The 7,401-nt window shown below is 38.8% G+C and overlaps 1 long non-coding RNA gene across 1 annotated transcript; it reads left to right on the top strand.

Moving 5' to 3' along the window:
• Positions 1-693: 693 nt before the first annotated feature.
• LOC122063366 lies at positions 694-2,096 on the top strand. The gene is made up of 2 exons (XR_006135313.1): positions 694-1,732; positions 1,879-2,096. It is a non-coding gene; the product is annotated as an uncharacterized LOC122063366 (long non-coding RNA).
• Positions 2,097-7,401: the final 5,305 nt, after the last annotated feature.

The following is a 7,401-nucleotide window of genomic DNA, read 5'->3' as shown; positions in this document are numbered from 1 at the left end:
TCAAACTGGATCGAAATAGAAATCGACCAAAACCGAAGTTCCTTAATGAGTTGGTTTTGGTCTCTTACATTTTTAGATCAAAACCAATTTTCAATCCATTCGAAACCAAACCAAACCAAACCGACCGATTGACACCCCTATGTTCTTTTTTTTTTTGGGTACAAGACACCCCTATGTTCACCCACAAGAATGTGGATCCTATGTGTCAAGACTCTCCCACCCCATAATAAATCCCTATAAACAATTGGCACCTAGCTATAGAAAAGTTCTAAATAAGGTGATAGATCAGACTCTTGAGAACCCCAATCCTTATTTTACAAGTATATACATCTATGTTTTTTTTTCCTGATTCTAAAAGTGAAAAAGAAAGGAACTACACGAAGCAGCAGCAGTGTTTATACATCATATTAACATTTCAATCAAGAATTTTCTAGTCGTTGCCTCTTTGGCTCATTGAGCTCCTCTATGGTGCAACACAACATCCGACATGCATCTAATGGCCAGAAACATCTTGATATGGAGTCCAAGGTTATCACACGCAGCCTAAGACATTACTGGGCATTTAATACGTGCCATAGTGGAGCCAAATCCCTCTTTGGCAATACTTTTGCCATATTCCACATCTACGCATTAATTCTCTTTTGATTAAACGTTTTAAAAGTAAAAGGCTGTATTTGGTTGGTTAAAGGCGAAACAAAAAAGGAAAAATAATACGAAAGACCAGAAATGAGAGCTTGTGGAGGGAGGATATGTCGGTCTGGGTTTCGTGAAGAGAATTCGGTTTTGAAAAATCTAGCCGTTGATAGCTCTCTCTCTCTCTCTCTCTCTCTCTCTCTCTTTTTTCTTTCGAAATTGAAAGCTCTCTCACTCTCCCACTAGCGAGGTCGGATCTATTCAGGGGAGGAAGCAGAGCGGAGAGAGAGAGAAGGCTTCGTCGAAGCTGCGGAAGTGACGAGTCCCACCGCCCTGCCTGAACTCAGCCCCTTTCACTCCGGTGTCGAAGACCACGGTCTCTTTTTCTCTCTCGTTAATTTTTGTTTTATGTATTTCTCTATTTTTCGGTGCCGCCCCCATAATCAGTGACAAACCGTTGGCTGTAATCGGAGGGTAGCCGCTGGCTGTAATTAGGAACCACCGCCCTGGCTGAACCCATCCCTTTTCTCTCTGGTGAGGAGAGCCGCCGTCTCTTTCTTGCGATGGTGCCGCCCCCATAATCAGTGACAAACCGTTGGCTGTAATCGGAGCTGGCTGTAGTACGAACCACCGCCCTGGCTGAACCCATCCCTTTTCTCTCTGGTGAGGAGAACCACCGTCTCTTTCTCTCTCTCAATTTTTCTTTCTTTACCTATTTCTCTATTTTTCGAATTTCTGCTTGTGCGGCCCCCTATATTCAGGGACAAGCCGTTAGCTGTAGTCGGAGGGGGTGATTCCGCCATGGAGGAGGCCAAGTCTTTGGCCAAGTTTGGGTCAAGGGTTTTTATCATCCATCGCAGGGATGCTTTGAGGGTTTCATACATTGACCAATCCTAAGATCGAGGTGGTGTGGAATTCGGTGGTCGAAGTTTTTAAAGGTGAAGAATTACAGGGCAGGTCTCAGGCATGAGCCAGCAACCAAGTTCTTGGATGTCTAGATAGTATTTGATTCTGATAGTTACGTTGTGACATAGCCTGGAACTACACAGAAGAGTGTTACTGTCTTCTCGTCTGGTGATGTGCAGTACAAGAAGTACCGGTTAGTAATTACTGCTGATGTCACGGTTTAATGCTTCAATCTTATGGCCATGTTCTTACTTTTGTTTTCTCTATTAGTTTTTCAGTATTCTCCCGAGTTGATTTTGAAGTTAAATGCAGTGTGGTATGTGTTTAATGTGTTTCCAGGTTCGAAACTTGGAAACAGCCTCTCCCGAGGTAAGGCTGGGCACTTGCCTCTCCCAGACCCTGCAGTAGCGGGAGCCTTGTGCACTGGGTTGCTCTTTTTTATTTTGTTGAACTTAGCAGGAATGGATGATATGTAAGAATAGCCTGCAGTTTCCTGTTTTCTTGCCTTTTTTCTTACTGATTTGGTCTAATTTGTTTGATGTGCCAATTTATTTGCATTTGAGGTTGTTTAGTTGCTTCACATAAATGCTGACTTTCTTTGGTAGATTAAATTTCGGTTTTGGCGTGTTGTAAATCGATTATTTTCTTATATACATAGGCCCTATGACATTTTTCATTTGAGAAAAAGTGATATTAATATTATTTGGATGAGAGGATCATAGGATCTCTAAAAGCCCCCCAACTTCCTCCAAGACCACCCTCAGCAGTAGGTTTTGTGGGTGTTTCTCCTCCTCCAAGCCGCAACTCTTGTTGAGTTTTGGCTCTGCATAATAAAATTCAGGTTCTCTTATATTTTACATGCCCAGTGTCTCCCTTGATTACGAATGATAGAGAAAATGGTGGAAAAACCACCAATGTAGGGTGAAGCCTCCAGTGATAGCCTAAATTGTTAACATGCTTGTTAGATTGCCTATCCATAAAGAGCCAAACCCAAACAAACGGACATATAGCAACTAAAAAATTTCTCTCTTAACTGAAAAACATTGTCTTTTTGTTCCATTATGGAGGACAGGTTTGAGTAAAGGATGAGTCTCTCTCTGTTTGTCTTTTGGTCACCAAGCTATCAAGTAGAAGAAAGTCACTCAAAATTGAATTGTTTAGCACATACTACTACATAAGAAGGGTATTTGCAGGGTTTCCCTTAGTCCTTAACAATCATTTTGTGGTAGGTGTGTCGGAAATGGTGCAAGGATTGATTCAAGAGAGGAGAGGAGAAGGTAAGAGGTGAGAAGAGAAGGAGAGAAGAAAAGAAGATGAGGGGAGAGAAGAGAGGAGAGAAAAAGAGAGAAGGAGATGGCAACTGAATGTGGGAGAGAAAAGATTCCTCTCCCCTATTTGATTTACTAACATGAAGTAAGAAATTACATTCACATACCTAAGGAAGTAAGAGGTAGAAAGGTAAAATTACAACATAAGACATAAGATACTAAACTATTGCCCAAACTACCCTTATTACATAAACTCTAACAAGGTGGTGTTGTTCAAAGACTGCTTATGAAGGTTTGTTCACCAAATTGTTACTCCATAACAATCCTTTGGTGCTACAGATAATATATCACAGGAAGAACATAGAAAAATCAGGAACCAAAGATGATAGATATACTAGAGAAAGAGAGTACAAACAAGAACAGAGGTGAGATTCCATTCTGGTGTTTCCCTCCATAAATGATTCTGTTGAATAAAGATAAGGCCACCAAATAAGAATAAATGTTCCCATTAGTGTCAAGCCCAGTTTTGAAACCTCTAGCAGTTGATACTGATGCTTGAACATTTTCCTTAAGAGATGGCTGAAAAATACAGGTGCAAAATATAAACTCACCTGCAAGAAACCAAAGACAATACCGCCAAATATAAATCCCTGCAGATGATAATTACTTGCCTATTTGCTGAATGCATATAAGGCCATAATTCCATGTAATTGAGAATTTGATGTGCATAAGTCATACTGTTGACATATTTATCCAACAAAGGGACCTTTGACCTAGTTAATGATTGAGTCAAGGCAAGTAAGCAAGTAAGCAAGTGAGCAAGTGTTTCAAGCACTTGAACTCAAGATTCAAAACCAAACAAAACATTTCAACAAACTAGTTTCTTAAACCTTTTGAAATCAACTATACATATCTACAGAATTATTAAAGGGGAAGAGAAACAAATAAAATCTAGGAAAGTGGTTACCACAACACTAGATAAAGAAACAAACCTGTTTATGGTTGAGTGCAGGACTGAACAAGAAACAAACTACCAAATCATTTTCAGGGAATATGGAAACAACAGCTCCAATTATGAAGCCCAAACTAATGCAGTTGTACTGGCAAGGAACCCATATAATATAATTATACTCTCTTCTCCTGATGCATATATATATATATATATATATGTGAAACTGGACTTTTGATGCACAATCACTTCAGACCTGAAAATGGTCGTGATCAATTAGGATAAGACAGGGGCTAACTAAAATCATAGCAAGATGCCATGCAATGCCTTCTTTGTGGCCACTGCGGTGACCAGTGTAGTATACCCAGATGAAGCATAGAACTGCGGGGTAAAAGATGAGGGCATCGGCTAATAACACTGTCCACCTCATGAGAAGTTTTCTGCAGGAAAGAAGAACTTTTGAAATCTTACAAAAAATATGAGGTGCGGGTTCTACTTTTTTGAAACCATTATGTAGGTAGAGATTGGATTCAAGGAAGGCTTGAGTTTCACAATGAAGCAAAATTACTCAAGGGCGTCTTCGAATCCAACAACGGTTGCTCCTGCAATTCAACCTACAATCTGAAGGTTTTCTCCCCAACTTACTTATCAGACACCCTCAAGATTAAGGGCCGAAGGGCATACCAGGGACAATGGTGTGGAGTTGGATGTCAGCCCACATCCACTCCTTTCGAATCCTGGGCAGCTCGCTGTTGAAGCTTACCACCTGATATAGGGATATTAAGTTTAGGCTCTAATGCATCTGGACTTAACCACTCCTGATATGGGGCTTGGCCTAGGTTGACTTTTTGCCCAGTTCATCCTAGCCGAATGACCTTACTTGACTGAATAGTAAACTAAAATCCAGTTTTCTAGACAATGATAAATTTCTGATAGTTGTTGGGTTCAAGACTATAGCGGACAAATTTACTTCAATTAAGGTCTTGTTACACAGAAGCTGAATACAATCTTATCCCCTAGGAGAAAAAAAAGGTTGCAAAGTTATTCACATAATGGAACGAAGAAAAAAAAAATTTGATGCCTTGTTCATCATCTTCTTTTGATCAACTTGTTCATCATCTTCTCAATCTTCCTCTCTTGAACTTTCTCCGTCGCCCAATTAGTGCCATTTTAAAAGTCATTAAAAGCGACTCATCTCTGAAAATGATGAGTCCTATGACAATGCCAATTATCATTCCACATCCATAACCAATCAACATGGATTTCCGTATCAAATTTGCTAACTTTGATTCCTCACCTTGTGGCAGCATAGCATCACTAATATAGAAGATGAGGGGAAGAGAAGAGAGAGAAGAGGAGAGAAGGAGATGGAAACCGAATGTGGGAGAGAAAAGATTCCTCTCCCCTATTTGATTTACTAACATGAAGTAAGAAATTATATACACCTCCCTAGGGAGGTAAAAGGTAAAAAAGTAAGATTACAACATAAGACAATGAGGTAGTAAACTAGTGCCCAAACTACCCTTATTACATAAATAATAACAAGTGTTGTTGTTCAAAGACTGCTTATGAAGGTTTGTTCACCAAATTGTTGCTCCATAACAATCTTTTGGTGCTATTTTTTATGGCTCTTTGATTTGGGGTTTTTCTTCATCTTCATTTGTTGATCTAATTTGCAGTTGTGATGTGGTTTTTCTTCATCTTCATTTGTTGATCTAATTTGCAGTTGTGATGTTTTCTTCATCTTCATGGTTTAGGGTCTTTGTGTTGGTTTGCAGACAAGTTCTTTTAGTAATTAATTGAACATGACTTTTCTGAGCAAAGGTTTTTTTCTCGTCATGTCTTGTAGCCATTCCATCGTCTTTAGATGTGGTAATCAATGCAGAGATTTCCCTGCTAATTATTGGTTATTGCAGGTAAGTTTCTCCTTTTTTTGCAACTAGATCATGTTTTGGAATCTCTTTCTCTCTCTTGCACTATTTCTTACTCAAGAGCCGCAAAATTCTTCATGGTTCACACAAGAAAGGATTAATGTTTGGTAAGGCAAGGTGCTTTAACCAGATGTGATGTTTATTGATGAGCATAGTCTTATTGGCAGAATTCTATACAGTGATCCTGGTCTGGTTAACCACACATGAATATTGATTATGATGTTGTAAAATATATTACCCAAGATTTCATTGATAGAACTGTTAAAGCACATTGCATAATTATTCAGTTGTACAGGTGAGTTGATTTGATATGGTCTGATCTTATCCTTGATTCCGTGCCGTAGTTCCTTGATTCCTACACATGTTTTGTTTATGTTTTCGAAAGGATTGAGTAGATCCATTTTCAAATGCAACTCGGGAAGAAGCTGCTAAAATCCTGAGGTTGGTAGCTACAGAATACCTGGCAATATCACAATCTACGCATATATAGAGGTGGCTTGTAAATATATGACAGTTGGTGTTAATATCCTATCCCTGTATACCTCTTTTTTTGATTTGGAAAAAGCGTATGCTTAGAATCCTATGAACTCTGATATAGTATCACTAAGTTCAGTATATGGGTGATCAAATGATTGACATTCTTAGTTGTTTGTGTTCTTTTATTGTATCCATGGGAGGAGTTATTGCATGTCTCCTTTCTGTCTTTTTATTTGCAACAACATTAGAAGAGAAAAAGGGGGGGGGGTTAAGACAGGTTTAAAAAAATTACTTTGGTATAGGGAGTCATTCTTTAGGTTAAATGATTCTTTTTTCTACAACTTATGTTCAATAAAAGAATGTCTATATTTCATTCTTTGTCATCTTGTCATATTTAACTGTCTATTAACACTTTCATAATTATAGCTTGTGAAAATGTTATTGAGCTATTTGGCTCCTTGTAAGAGGATTTGCCCTTTTTGCACCTGGTGGCATATAATTGTCTAGATGCATGTTTGTTTTTATATGCATCCAAGATTGGATTATGGTCTTTCCTCCACAATGTTACCGGGAATGTTTTATTTCCACGGAAGGCAGGGCAATACTTTTTTAGGAGTTAACAGGAAAATCAACACTTGCCATATTTATTCATGTAGTTAACTGAAATGTTTTTGGCTAAATTTCAGTTTTGTTAGTCACCATTACCAATAGGCTCCTTTGGTTATAGCTGATCGACTTCTCTTTTCCCTTGGCAGTAATTTGTGCATCCATGCTGGTATAGGATGGTTTTGTTTAAAAATGATTTCAAATTTGGTTATTGGTTTTAACATGTTTAGAGTAAAGCCCAAACCACTCCACAGATCCTTGACCGGTCTTGGTCTGAGAAAATGGCCTAATTGGTTTAGACCCATTGAGTCAACCTGGGCTATAACTATACTGACTCAGGTTGGCACCATTTGCAAATAGACTGATGCCGTTTGCCATATGGCCGACATCAACTCATATCGGCTTGAGGCCATCACATGCTGGTTCTGCGATCTCTACGGGATTTTATAGATTTTGACATGAGACATTTTTCATACCACTTCCTTGCTTCCTAAGGATTGCTTTTAGACATCGTCTAAGACCCTAAGAACAACATACAAGACTCTAGAAACAAAGGAAACCCTTCATTGGCTATGGAGGAATATTTTCTTTAAAAAAAAAAAAATAGACACTTGGACCTCTCTTTTATGAA

This window comes from Macadamia integrifolia, unplaced genomic scaffold (assembly GCF_013358625.1).
Source record: "Macadamia integrifolia cultivar HAES 741 unplaced genomic scaffold, SCU_Mint_v3 scaffold1303, whole genome shotgun sequence".
NCBI lineage: Eukaryota > Viridiplantae > Streptophyta > Magnoliopsida > Proteales > Proteaceae > Macadamia > Macadamia integrifolia.
The sequence above is the reverse complement of the archived record's forward strand: the minus strand, read 5'-3'. Positions and strand labels throughout refer to the sequence as shown.